Genomic DNA, 14,165 nt, shown 5'->3' with positions numbered 1-14,165 from the left:
AAAGGCACTCCTGAAAACTCTATCTGCCCTGACTTTTATTTTCCAAATGTATAAAGGCCATCGCACAATAAGCAGGTATGGAAATAAATAAGGGTGATTCCTATGGAAAATAAGTCAATAGTTTTAATGAGAAATTTAACATACTCAAACTTCTCTTTTTATTTACCTTTTCTTTGGTTTCTAAGAGAGGTTATGTTTGTGGGGCAATATCAGTTCATTTGCTATAGGCAGATATATGATTTTCTTCAGCCTGGTAAGTAAAAATAGACCAAGGGGATACTTGGAAAGAAAGAAGTTGAGGACGATGACTGGTAAATAGTAATTGAAAAATGGTTAATTTATCATTTAATTATTAATACAGACATATTAATTCTTAATATGGGTACATTTGCATTTCATTGTCTCATGCATTGGGGAAGCTATATGCAATATTTTAAATTCTTTCTTTTTTTTTAAATTGAGGTTTAGTCACTTCACAAATGTTGTGTTAGTTTCTGCTGTACACCAAAGTGAATTAGCCATATGTATACACAATGCTATGTTTATCACCACAGAGTACTGGGTAGAATTCCTTACCTACTGTATAGCCAGGGAATTCTACTCAATGCTCATAGTAGTGTATATATTGGACTTCCCTGTAGCTCAAATGGTAAAGAATCTGCCTGCGATGCAAGAGACCCAGGTTTGACCCATGAGTCAGAAAGATCCTCTGGAGAGGGGAATGGCAATCCTCTCCAGTATTCTTGCCTGAAGAATCCCATGGAGTGGGAGCCTGGCGGGCTACAGTCACAGACAGTCAGACGTGACTGAAGTGACTTAGCACAAACATTCAATATATTCTAATCAATTCAAACAACATCATTGCTAAAGTTACTAATAAAAGGCAAGTAATTTAAAACACGTTAATTTTGAATACAAAATCCTACTAGACTTGGGTGAGATTATTTTCAATAGCACATGATCTTCACTCCACCTCATTATTACAAGTTATTATTCATTATTTACTGCACCTCATTATTAGAAGTTTTGGCATGAAAGTGTCTGAATTTATAGCTAATTGGAAAAATCTTGGGATTTAAAATCAGACAGAAATCTGAGTCACCAATTCTTTCTTACTTGCCACCAAGGTGAATTATTTCACTTTTTAAAAAATAATACACTATCTTCCCTTGCAATGTGCCAACACTATCAACTTCTTAAAATGGGTTTGGTGTATAAATAACCTAGACACTAGAAGTCCTTGGTCACTATGATTTGGAGTAATTTGTTAACCTCTTAATAACATCTCCATTTCATTATGTATTTGAGTAATTATACTATGTATAATTCAGTATGATTGCAAATTATAATGACACAATGGACATAAATATTATTTGAAAATTATATTACAAATATGTACCTTATTAAAATTATATATATATAATTATATATATATATATATATTTTTTTTTTCTAGAAGCAAGTACCTCATTGCAAATCACGTACACAGGATAGAAAATGTGCCCTGAGCAGATGAATACGTGTTTTAAAGTGGCAAATCACTTCATCTAACACATAGATTGTTACTTTGCCCTTTTCTACCTAACTGTAGACTATTTATAGCCTTAAAGTTCAGTTCAGTTCAGTCGTTCAGTCGTGTCCAAATCTTTGCAACCAACCCCATGGATTGCAGCACGCCAGGCTTCCCTGTCCATTACCAACTCCTGGAACTTACTCAAACTCATGTCCATCGAGTCAGTGATGCCATCCAACCATCTCATCCTCTGTTGTCCCCTTCTCCTCCTGACCTCAATCTTTCCCAGCATCAGGGTCTTTTCTAGCAAGTCCACTCTTCACATCAGGTAGCCAAAGTATTGGAGCTTCAGCTTCAGCATCAGTCCTTCCAATGCATATTCAGGACTGATTTCCTTTAGGATTGACAGATTTGATCTCTTTGCAATCCAAGGGACTCCCAAGTCCACACCACAATGGACTTCTCCACTTCTCCAACTTCTCCACTTCTCCAACACCACAGTTAAAAAGCATCAATTCTTTGGCTGTCAACTTTCTTTATAGTCCAACTCTCACATCCATACATGACTACTGGAAAAACCATACCTTTGACTAGATGGACCTTTGTTGGCAAAGTAATGTCTCTGCTTTTTAATACGCTGTCTAGGTTGGTCACAGATTTTCTTCCAAGGAGCAAGCATCTTTTAATTTCATGGCTGCAGTCACCATTTGCAGTGATTTTGGAGCCCCCCCAAATTAAACTTTCTCACTGTTTCCATTGTTTCCCCATCTATTTGCCATGAAGTGATTGGACTGGGTGTTGTGAGCTTAGTTTTCTGAATGTTAAGTTTTAAGCCAACTTTTTCACTCTCCTCTTTCACTTTTATCAAGAGGCTCTTTAGGTTTTAAAGAGCCATCACTAATTATAGAAAAGTAACTTTCCATGGAGTCGTTGATGACTTCCCAAAATGACATTTTTTGATCTCCCTATTTTGAATTCCATAGATTCTTAAACTTTATTCCCATAAAGTATCTCACCTTCTTATTTTAGTTTCTTATTGCTTCAGTTTCCTTTTCTCTCATTTTGAATCTAATGTTGAACTCTTTTTGATTCAGGAATTGCTTAAGGGTAAGACCCTGATGCTGGGAAAGATTGAAGGCAAAAGTAGAAGAGAGAGGCAGAGGATGAGATGGTTAGACAGCATCACCAACTCAATGGATGTGAATTTGAACAAACTCTCAGAGATAGTGAAGAACAGGGAAGCCTGGCATGGGTTTGCAAAAAGTCAGACACGACTTTGTGACTGAACAGTAACAAGGTAGTCAAAATAAGGTATTTTTTGTTTTGTTTTTAGCATGGAAATTTGTATTATAATAAATTTGAAGTATTTCTTCCCTGCCTGTCATACAAGAGGTTTCCTCATCCCATTGGTTACAATTACAAAGATGGTTGCTTAATAAGCATCTCTCAAACCCTTCAATAATCTTTAAACTTAAGAAATTTTAGGCTAAGTAAGCATTTTCTGAATTTAGAAAGCAGAGGATCTGAACTGCCTTATGGATAAAAAAAATTAAAAAGCTATTTTTTTCAATTAGTTAGTTATTGAGGATACAATGGTGAAACTGACCATAGTTATATCAGCCAATGCAGGGAAGAAAATAATATATCAGACACAAATACTTATGACATTATAATGAAATGGCCATATTTGTCTTTATGCCACATTATAATGTATTATTATCTTATTTACAATTTTTGTATTTAGCCAAATGTATACAATTCAAATAATGACCTTTCTCCCCCAACCGAGGGACAGGAGAGCAGCCATCTGGATTTAGACTCCTTGGACTGATGGAAACCTAGCTTCAGCTCAGTCACTTTGGGCAAGCTTTAAATTTGTCTATAATTCAATATTTTTGTCCACAAAACAGGCATAATGATCATGCCTACCTCATCAGTCCTTGTAATGTTACAAATGAGATGATGTGTGAAATGCTTAGAAAAGTTCCCAGCAAATAATAATCAGTTATATCCTCTTCATCCTCCTTTTCATCCTTCCCTGTCTCCTCCCTTCCTCCTCCTCCTCATCATGTTTAGATGGAGTATGATTTGTGCAGAAAAACTTCAAATGCTCTGATGACAACAGAGGGTACTAGTATTATTATATAATAACAATAAAAGCCTGGTTTTACGAATTGAAATGCAGGACAAAAGTGCTACCATTCAGAGCAGAATCCAACCGTGGTAGAGGCTGACAGTGCTCTTAGTTTCCCTGTTTGGGTCATATAGGAAAGCTTTCTTTCCCATCATTCTGACAGGTACACTGGGTATGTCATTGGTTCCAGTCCATGTTGCCAAGATACAATGATGTATCTAAACGTTACCATGTATCTCTATGATTATCTATTTATGCTCTGTTCCTTATCTAATAAACTCACTCCAAGGCCTATGTTTAAGACGTAGAGATGGGAGACATGTTTAAGACATGTCAGGAAGATCCCTGGAGAAGGAAATGGCAATTCTCTCCAGTATTCTTGCCTAGAGAATCCCATGGACAGAAAAGCCTGGCGGGCTACAGTCCATGGGGCTGCAAGAGTCAGACACAACTTGGCAACTAAATCACCAACCAACCACCACCAGACATGTTTAAGACATGAGAGGGGAGGAGCATAGATCTCTGCATTCATTGTTGGAGGATCAAATGTTCTGTATCAGACTGAGTAATGAGTGAAAGCTTTTGAAATTTCTGAGTTTGTTGAAGCTTGTATTCTTAATTTTCTCTACTGATTACTAAGTTAATACCACCCAGCTTTAAATGCATTCTTCTATATTCTGTTCCAAGATGCTGAAGTTGGGAGCTTTTAAACCAGATATCTCCTTTGACATTTACTTCTTGGTCAGGTCCTGCCAATACTAGTACTAAAAGATCTTCAGGTCAATAAATATGGTGAGTTATAGAACTATGAGCTAATACAATATTATTGGTTTAAGCCATTAGTTTATGACAATGTTATGCAGCTATAGAAAACTAACACAATTGACTTGTCTTTAATTTTATATAAATATTTCTAAAGCTCTACAGTTATATAAGCTATTTTTAAAGTTTTAATAAATGTATTTTATCAAATTAAAGAATGCTGTTTCTGTTTTTCATTTATAATTGTTTAAGTTAAAAATCAATGTAGATATAGGTTTAGTAATTTTTCTGAAACTGTAATAGAACCATATGGTGTTTCTCTATTAATAGTAAAACTAATATGTAATTTAAAAAATAATAAATAACAGAAATCAAAAGACAGGAGGAGAGAGAAGACTCTTTTTCTGTAGCATATTCCAGCAAGGCTTCTTTGAGTCAGCAGTGGAAGGTGGGTCCAGTCTCTACGTTTTTTTCTTTTGTCTTGTTTTTTTTTTTATTTTTTTCACACTCCCTGAATTAGTTTTACTGCACCAACTCCTTTTTCCCACTTGAATATATAAGGATTACATTCCTTTCAGGAATATTGGTCCTAAATCCTCAGGGTCCTTCCTCTGAGCTCCAAGTTTCCTACACCAGTTGAGAAGTTAAGAACTGGACATCTTCTTGAAGTTGGGTATAGTTCTGAGAGGTCTCAGTCAACATTTTAGATTCTAGTAACTCTAGCCTCCTGTCTGTGTTACTCTTTTGTACAGGTGGTTGCTAGTTCTCGCAATACTAAACTTGTACAAATTTCTGACATTTTAAGTCTTCCAGTAGCAGATTCCATAGCTCATCAGGCACTCTATCTATCAGATCTACGCCCTTAAATCTATTTCTCACTTCCCCTGTATAATCATAAGGGATTTGATTTAGGTCATACCTGAATGGTCTAGTGGTTTTCCCTACTTTCTTCAATTTAAGTCTGAATTTGGCAATAAGGAGTTCATGGTCTGAGCCACAGTCAGCTCTTGGTCTCATTTTTGCTGACCGTGTAGAGCTTCTCCAGCTTTGGCTGCAAAGAATATAATCAATCTGATTTCGGTGTTGACTATCTGGTGATGTCCATGTATAGAGTCTTCTCTTGTGTTGTTGGAACAAGGTGTTTGCTATGACCAGTGTATTTTCTTGGCAAAACTCTATTAGTCTTTGCCCTGCTTCATTCTGTAGTCCAAGGCCAAATTTGCCTGTTACTCCAGGTGTTTCTTGACTTCCTACTTTTGCATTCCAGTCCCCTATAATGAAAAGGACATCTTTTTTGGGTGTTAGTTCTAAAAGGTCTTGTAGGTTTTCATAGAACCGTTCAACTTCAGCTTCTTCAGCTTTACTGGTTGGGGCATAGACTTGAATTACTGTGATATTGAATGGTTTGCCTTGGAAACGAACAGAGATCATTCTGTGGTTTTTGAGATTGCATCCAAGTACTGCATTTCAGACTCTTTTGTTGACCATGATGGCTATTCCATTTCTTCTGAGGGATTCCTGCCCACAGTAGTAGATATAATGGTCATCTGATTTAAATTCACCCATTCCAGTCCATTTCAGTTCGCTGATTCCTAGAATGTCGACATTCACTCTTGCCATCTCTTGTTTGACCACTTTCAATTTGCCTTGATTCATGGACCTGACATTCCAGGTTCCTATGCAATAATGCTCTTTACAGCATCGGACCTTGCTTCTATCACAAGTCACATCCACAGCTGGGTATTGTTTTTGCTTTGGCTCCATCCTTTCATTCGTTCTGGAGTTATTTCTCCACTGATCTCCAGTAGCACATTGGGCACCTACTGACCTGGGGAGTTTCTTTTTCAGTATCCTACCATTTTGCCTTTTCATACTGTTCATGGGGTTCTCAAGGCAAGAATACTGAAGTGGTTGCCATTCCCTTCTCCAGTGGACCACATTCTGTCAGATCTCTCCACCATGACCCGCCCATCTTGTGTTGCCCCATGGGCATGGCTTAGTTTCATTGAGTTAGACAAGGCTGTGGTCCTAGTGTTATTAGACTGACTAGTTTTCTATGAGTATGGTTTCAGTGTGTCTGCCCTCTGATGCCCTCTTGCAACACCTACCGTCTTACTTGGGTTTCTTCTACCTTGGGCGTGGGTGTCTTTTCACGGCTACTCCAGCAAAGCGCAGCCAATGCTCTTTACCTTGGATGAGGGGTATCTCCTCACCACCGCCCTTCCTGACCTTCAACATGGGATAGCTCCTCTAGGCCCTCCTGTGCCTGCGCAGCCATGGCGTGGGGTAGCTCCTCCCGCCCGCCACCCCTGGCCTCAGGCTTAAGGGTGTGGGGTATCTCCTCCTGCCTGCCGCCCCTGGCCTCTGACACGGGGTAACTCCTCTCGTCATGGCCCCTGACCTCGGACGCTGGGGATCTCCTCTCGGCCGCCCCCTCTGGCCTCGGGCGTGGGGTAGCTCTTCCTACCCACCACCCCTGGCCTCAGGCTTAAGGGCGTGGGGTATCTCCTCTCGGCCGCCCCCCCCGACCTCGGACGTGGGGTATCTCGTCTCAGCCGTTCCTGCGCCATCACAATCTGGCACTCTCGGCCGCTGCCCCTGACCTCGCACAAAAAGATTTTTAGGACCCAGATAATCACGATGGTGTGATCACTGATCTAGAGCCAGACATCCTGGAATGTGAAGTCAAGTGGGCCTTAGAAAGCATCACTACAAACAAAGCTAGTGGAGTTGATAGAATTCCAGTTGAGCTATTTCAAATCCTGAAAGATGATGCTGTGAAAGTGCTGCACTCAATATGCCAGCCAATTTGGAAAACTCAGCAGTGCCCACAAGACCGGAAAAGGTCAGTTTTCATCTCAATCCCAAAGAAAGGCAATGCCAAAGAATGCTCAAACTACCGCACAATTGCACTCATCTCACACGCTAGTGAAGTAATGCTTAAAATTCTCCAAGCCACGCTTCAGCAATATGTGAACCGTGAACTTCCTGACGTTCAAGCTGGTTTTAGAAAAGGCAGAGGGACCAGAGATCAAATTGCCAACATCCGCTGGATCATCAAAAAAGCAAGAGAGTTCCAGAAAAACATATATTTCTGCTTTTTGACTATGCCAGAGCCTTTGACTGTGTGGATCACAATAAACTGTGGAAAATTCTGAAAGAGATGGGAATACCAGACCACCTGATCTGCCTCTTGAAAAATTTGTATGCAGGTCAGGAAGCAACAGTTAGAACTGGACATGGAACAACAGACTGGTTCCAAATAGGAAAAGGAGTACGTCAAGGCTGTATATTGTCACCCTGTTTATTTAGCTTATATGCAGAGTACATCATGAGAAATGCTGGACTGGAAGAAACACAAGCTGGAATCAAGAATGCTGGGGGAAATATCAATAACCTCAGATATGCAGATGACACCACCCTTATGGCAGAAAGTGAAGAGAAACTAAAAAGGCTCTTGATGAAAGTGAAAGTGGAGAGTGCAAAAGTTGGCTTAAAGCTCAACATTTAGAAAACGAAGATCATGCCATCTGGCCCCATCACTTCATGGGAAATAGATGTGGAAACAGTGTCAGACTTTATTTTTCTGGGCTCCAAAATCACTGTAGATGGTGACTGCAGCCATGAAATTAAAAGACGTTTACTCCTTGGAAGGAAAGTTATGACCAACCTAGATAGCATATTGAAAAGCACAGACATTACTTTGCCAACAAAGGTTCATCTAGTCAAGGCTATGGTTTTTCCTGTGGTCATGGATGGATGTGAGAGTTGGACTGTGAAGAAAGCTGAGCACCAAAGAATTGATGCTTTTGAACTGTGGTGTTGGAGAAGACTCTTGACAGTCCCTTGGACTGCAAGGAGATCCAACCAGTCCATTCTGAAGAAGATCAGCCCTGGGATTTCTTTGGAAGGAATGATGCTAAAGCTGAAACTCCAGTCCTTTGGCCACCTCATGCGAAGAGTTGACTCATTGTAAAAGACTCTGATGCTGGGAGGGATTAGGGGCAGGAGGAAAAGGGGACAACAGAATGAGATGGCTGGATGGCATCACTGACTCGATGGACGTGAGTCTGAGTGAACTCCAGGAGTTGGTGATGGACAGGGAGGCCTGGCTTGCTGTGGTTCATGGGGTCACAAAGAGTCGGACACGACTGAGTGACTGATCTGATCTGATCTGATCTGAATAGCAGATTAAATAATTTCTATATTTTCTGTACAATCACAGCTTTCTGTTTTTGCTGAGTGTGCTGCAGTTTTTATAACTATCCAAATACAGAAATCAACAGCCAAAGTCTGTGCTACCATAATGAAAATCACAAGTATGTGGTTTTTGTTTGATTTTTAAGCAATAGGGAGCAGGGAACTGATTTACAAATGTAGAAAGCTATTCATCATTATGAAGTTTGGTCATAACTCTTGGCAAAATCTCAAGGGTCAGAACCTAGGCCTGTTGGGCTGGTAACACTCAAACTATATTGAAAAACAAAACTTCATAATGCATGTTAACTACTATCTGCTACATTCAGCAAGGTGTTACAGGAGAAATATGAGCTCAGGAACTAAGTGGCTTGTGTGAAAGCAGATCTGACCAGAAATAGAGAGAATCCAGAAGTTTCAGGGTTTGCTGGACCCAATGTATCAGATCAGATCAGATCAGTCACTCAGTCATGTCCGACTCTTTGCGACCGCATGAACCGTAGCAAGCCAGGCCTCCCTGTCCATCACCAACTCCCAGAGTTCACTGAGACTTACGTCCATTGAGTCAGTGATGTCATCCAGCCATCTCATCCTCTGTCGTCCCCTTCTCCTCTTGCCCCTAATCCCTCCCAGCATCAGAGTCTTTCCAATGAGTCAACTCTTCGCATAAGGTGGCCAAAGTACTGGAGTTTCAGCTTTAGCATCATTCCCTCCAAAGAAATCCCAGGGCTGATCTCCTTCAGGATGGACTGGTTGGATCTCCTTGCAGTCCAAGCCCTCTCAAAAATCTTCTCCAACACCACAGTTCAAAAGCATCAATTCTTTGGTGCTCAGCTTTCTTCTCAGTCCAACTCTCACATCCATACATGACCACAGGAAAAACCATAGCCTTGACTAGATGAACCTTTGTTGGCAAAGTAATGTCCGTGCTTTTCAATATGCTATCTAGGTTGGTCATAACTTTCCTTCCAAGGAGTAAGCGTCTTTTAATTTCATGGCTGCAGTCAACATCTGCAGTGGTTTTGGAACCCAAAAAAATAAAGTCTGACACTGTTTCCACTGTTTCCCCATCTATTTCCCATGAAGTGATGGGACCGGATGCCATGATCTTCATTTTCTGAATGTTTAGCTTTAAGCCAACTTTTTCACTCTCCACTTTCACTTTCATCAAGAGGCTTTTTAGTTTCTCTTCACTTTCTGCCATAAGGGTGGTGTCATCTGCATATCTGAGATTATTGATATTTCTTTTGGCAATGGATCCAATGTATGGCTTCTTCTAAACCCCAACTGGTAGATCTGACCTTGAAGTGAGCAACAAAGTTCCAATGAAAAGTTATATTTGAATAAAGTGACTCAAGGCTTATATGATATTTAAAGCTGACACTGAGTGTACCCTCTCAGCTGAACAAAGTATCTCTAGACAAAGATGTTGAGGATGTGGTCCTTCTGTCTGCTTTTCAACATAAGATCATGAGAAAATGGCATGGATAATTGGGGATTAAAAGCAACCAAGAAAGAACTTTCATAGACACATAAACTATCAGGAAGCAAAGGGAAATCAGAACCCAAGCAGATATCAGAGGCCTGTAGTACTAAAATACCATTTTTCCAGAAGTATGAACTTTGAAATACTTAAGACTTAAAACAACTCTTGGCCCCGTAATTTTCCCCAAGCAGGGGGAAAAAAAAATACATATATATATATATATATATATATATAATGTGATATGTTTCTATAGGCACTTCAAGTGTGAACAGGGACAATAATAGAAAAGGGAGAACTTCTCAGAGGGCATATCTAGAGGCTAGAGAGAAGGATGTCCAAGTGAGATCTCCTAAGGATCAGGGTCAAAGCCAATTCAAGGATCCTCCCTTACCTCTCAGTCAGAGAGACTTGATAATGTCTGTCTAGCAGGAATTAACCCCTGATTCCCATGTTCATCTGATTCTTTCTCTTTCCAAACATGAGCGCTTATTATGATTTCCTTTTTCTTACCTCTCTCCTGCATATTGGGTATGTATGTATGTTGGGAGCTGGTTGCAAGGTACAGATAATTTATTTGTAGGTGATTCACCATCACATCATTAGATGAGGATGATGAATAACCAAAGACTATGGACTTGAGCAAACTCCAGGAGATACTGAAGGACAGGGAAGCCTTGTGTGCTGCAGTTCATGGGGTCACAAAGAGCTGGACACAACTTAGCAACTGAACAATAACAACAATAATGGACTTGAATGGAATTCACTGAACAAAAGAATTTTTAGTTATCTCTCTTGGAAAGCAATGCTTCTTCTTCATGAAAGAGTGGAAACGTGACATGAATATGTGATGACCAGAGGACAGACTGTGGTAGAGATGTGCTAAGTGCTTACTAGCTCCATCTGCTTGTCCTGTCCATATGGATTCCTGACACTCATCAGCCTCCTTTGCAGTTCAGACAGGTCTATGGGACTAGGTTTTGGCCAGTGGAAGGATGCCTACACATTACAGGTTGCTCCATAATAGCTCATGCATAATGAACCACATAGCCTTTTCCTTTCCTCAGTGACCTAAGAGCTCATGTGCTTAAGAAGGTAGTATAGAAAGATGGATGGAGTCTGAACAATCAGTGAACCTTTGACAGTGAACCTCCAAGGAGAACTGCCCTAGACATGTGCACTCTGACATAGGAAATATTTTATTTTTCTTATATTTGGGGTTATGTTACAGTGACTGCAGGCTATTGCCCTAATACAGCAAGCCCTATCTTGAGAAAGAAGGATTCTAGTAATCCTAGGAGTGACATATACTAGCTAAATGACACTAAGAAAGTCACTTAATTTCTCTGGGCCATAAGTGTAAAATATGTAAAATTTAGTACATATGTACAAAATAAAGCTAATATATGTAAAATAAAGCTAATATTAAGTTACCCAAAATTATAAGAGAAATCCAGGCTAAATGTTTTGCTCAAGATTGTTTTCTGGTTTGGATCTATGGTTCTACTGAATAAAAATTAAACACTAAAGCCACTATAATGAGATCACAGAAGTAATATATTTAATGAAAAATTTTTACCTATTGCATGATACCTACAAAGTCTGGCTTTATATATGCATATTATGCAACACGTATTTTGAGTGGTGTTAACTTATGCCAAGCAGTTTTATTGAAAACATTAATTTACAAAGGAGTATATTAGAGTGACATGAACCATTGCAGATAATGATTTCAAATAATTTATTCCCCAGAACTTTCACTGTCCAATCAAATTGCAGTTTATTTTAGTACCATCAGCCCTTTTTCCCACTGTCTAAGATGAGTGAAATTAAATAGGATTCCCACTTCTCTGTTTCATCAGTTGAAAGCCTATTCCTTCCATTGGTGTCTATTTAAATTTGCTTAATAATATTTGTTCAGGATTATTATTTTTATGTAAAATTATAGAAATTATCAAATAACTCAGAAGCAAAAAGAAACATAACTTTTACATATGTTTAATTACATGTTCATCAATTAATAAATCAGGCCAATAAAAACACTTCTGTTCTTATAAATTGGTAAAACGGTAATTAAAATACAACTAACATGTCAATTAAAACTTAGAGATTGAATGGAATAATTCTTCCTTAAATCAAAATGAAATATATTGCATGCAAAATCTTAACAAAGACTTTGTAAAACCTCTTTTGCTAATAAGTTATTTTCCTAATCACTGGAAAATAAAGCTAACTGAAGCCAAACATGTAAACTTAAAGCAGAAAACAATACAAGAACAAGTATGTTATTGGTCTTCAAATAATTCTTGCAATTACTTAATTCACAATAGTGTATCAAAATTATAACTTTTAAATCCATTTAAAGACATTTTTAGAATATAGGAAAATACAGAAGGTATCATTCTGATTTTTTCATTATTTTGGATAACCCTATTTCTTTTCCTCCATTGATTTCATTAAAAAAGTGTAGAATGCAAGATATAAACTTTAAATATCTCTTTAAGGTCACTGACATAATGGATGGGCAATGTCAAAAGAAACAGAAAAAAAAATGAATTGTTTAATCTGAATTAAACTCTAAATTCTGTAAAATTACAATAATTACTACCCATTAAACAACATCTGTATAAACAATATCCATTGCAAAGCAGAGAACTGTTAACTTAGGAAGCCCTTCCCTCCCCGCCATTCCCTCAGCATCCATTCACACAAGCCATTCGAGGTACCATTGCTACACTCACCAGTGTGGAGGCTTGCGAGGTATCAGCCCACTCCTCTGAGCCCTCTGGGGTCCGAGTGGTATTAGGAATCCTGCGAGGATTACAGGCTATTGCTTCACACCAGCCCAGCATTTTCTCCTTCCTCTTATCCCTTTTCAATTTCTGAAATCCTGAAAACAATTTACATTCCCTGAAACAGGTCACTTGCTTTAGTTGTCTGTTGTTGGAATATGTACATCATTGAAATTAAATATGCAACTGAATGAAATACCAGTGGAGACATTTTATTTTAGCCAGGGGTTATGGGGAGGAAAAGAAGGATATGCTATTAATTAAAAACCTCAGAGCCACAAGGCAATGCAAATAGTACTACTCAGAGCCTAATGTTTCACACCCCAATTTGTGACATCAAGGATCAGTTTCTAACGAGGAGTCCCTGCTCTGGAAGCTAAGAATGGACCCAGTTCCTGGTATATCTATATATTTCAGTGACATCTAAAATTTGGCATAGCTTTTCAGGTTAATGTCTGTATCTGTAGATACAGAATGAATTAAATACAGACCAGTGATAAAGATCACTCATTCTGGCAGTAACATGATTAGCTCCCTCATAATAAAAAAGTGAAAGTGAAAGAGAAGTCACTCAGTTGTGTCCTACTCTTTGCGACCCCATGGACTGTAGCCTACCATACTGTAGCTCCCTCATAAAGTTCTACCAAATAAAGAAAGAGAAATTTTAGTGCAAGGATGGTAAATTTAGTATCTGACATACACCACCAGTGCAATCTATTAAAATAATAATTAAAGCATCTCACTAAATCATGAGTAAAATTGTTCCACAACTCCTTCTAGTTTTCCAGAACTTCCCATTTAGGGGACTTTATTTTTTGTCTCTGAAAAAGATATATCAACAATGACTTTTAATGTAATGAAGAAAACATTGTTTCCTTGTAAAGTTTTACAGCCTAGTTTTCCACTCCACCACCCTCAGTAATTAGAAATAGTTTATTGCAGGTCTTTAGTTAAATGCATTACACTGTCAATTAAATATAAAAAATAATGTGGATTAATTATTTTTCACAGCATCCAAAGCAATTAGCAATCTGGTGGTTTATAACATTTCAGAGATTCAAAATAGCACATTTCACAGGACTAAGAAAAATAACATTAAGAAAGATTGCACTAGCAGATTGATGAGTTATTTCTGTAAATGACAAAATACTCAAGTGAAATGGATCTGGACAATGTACATAGGAAATTATTTTTAAAAACTTTCACAAAAATTAAATCTAAGATACTAAATGGATTGACTTTTTAAATAAGACTGGCAATCTCATATGAGTGAATCATTCATTT

General features: G+C 38.4%; 1 long non-coding RNA gene across 1 annotated transcript in view; it reads right to left on the bottom strand.

The window, feature by feature from the left end:
* Positions 1-14,165, bottom strand: part of LOC133249195 (uncharacterized) — a 918,569-nt gene that overhangs the window by 216,697 nt on the left and 687,707 nt on the right. Inside the window, exon 5 of the long non-coding RNA XR_009736866.1 lies at positions 12,831-12,979. This is a non-coding gene — a long non-coding RNA (uncharacterized LOC133249195). The remainder of the gene's footprint in view (positions 1-12,830; positions 12,980-14,165) is intronic.

Source organism: Bos javanicus, chromosome 6, assembly GCF_032452875.1.
Source record: "Bos javanicus breed banteng chromosome 6, ARS-OSU_banteng_1.0, whole genome shotgun sequence".
NCBI classification, from domain to species: Eukaryota; Metazoa; Chordata; class Mammalia; order Artiodactyla; family Bovidae; genus Bos; species Bos javanicus.
Note: the sequence above shows the minus strand (reverse complement) of the source record. Positions and strands in the feature narration are given on the sequence as shown.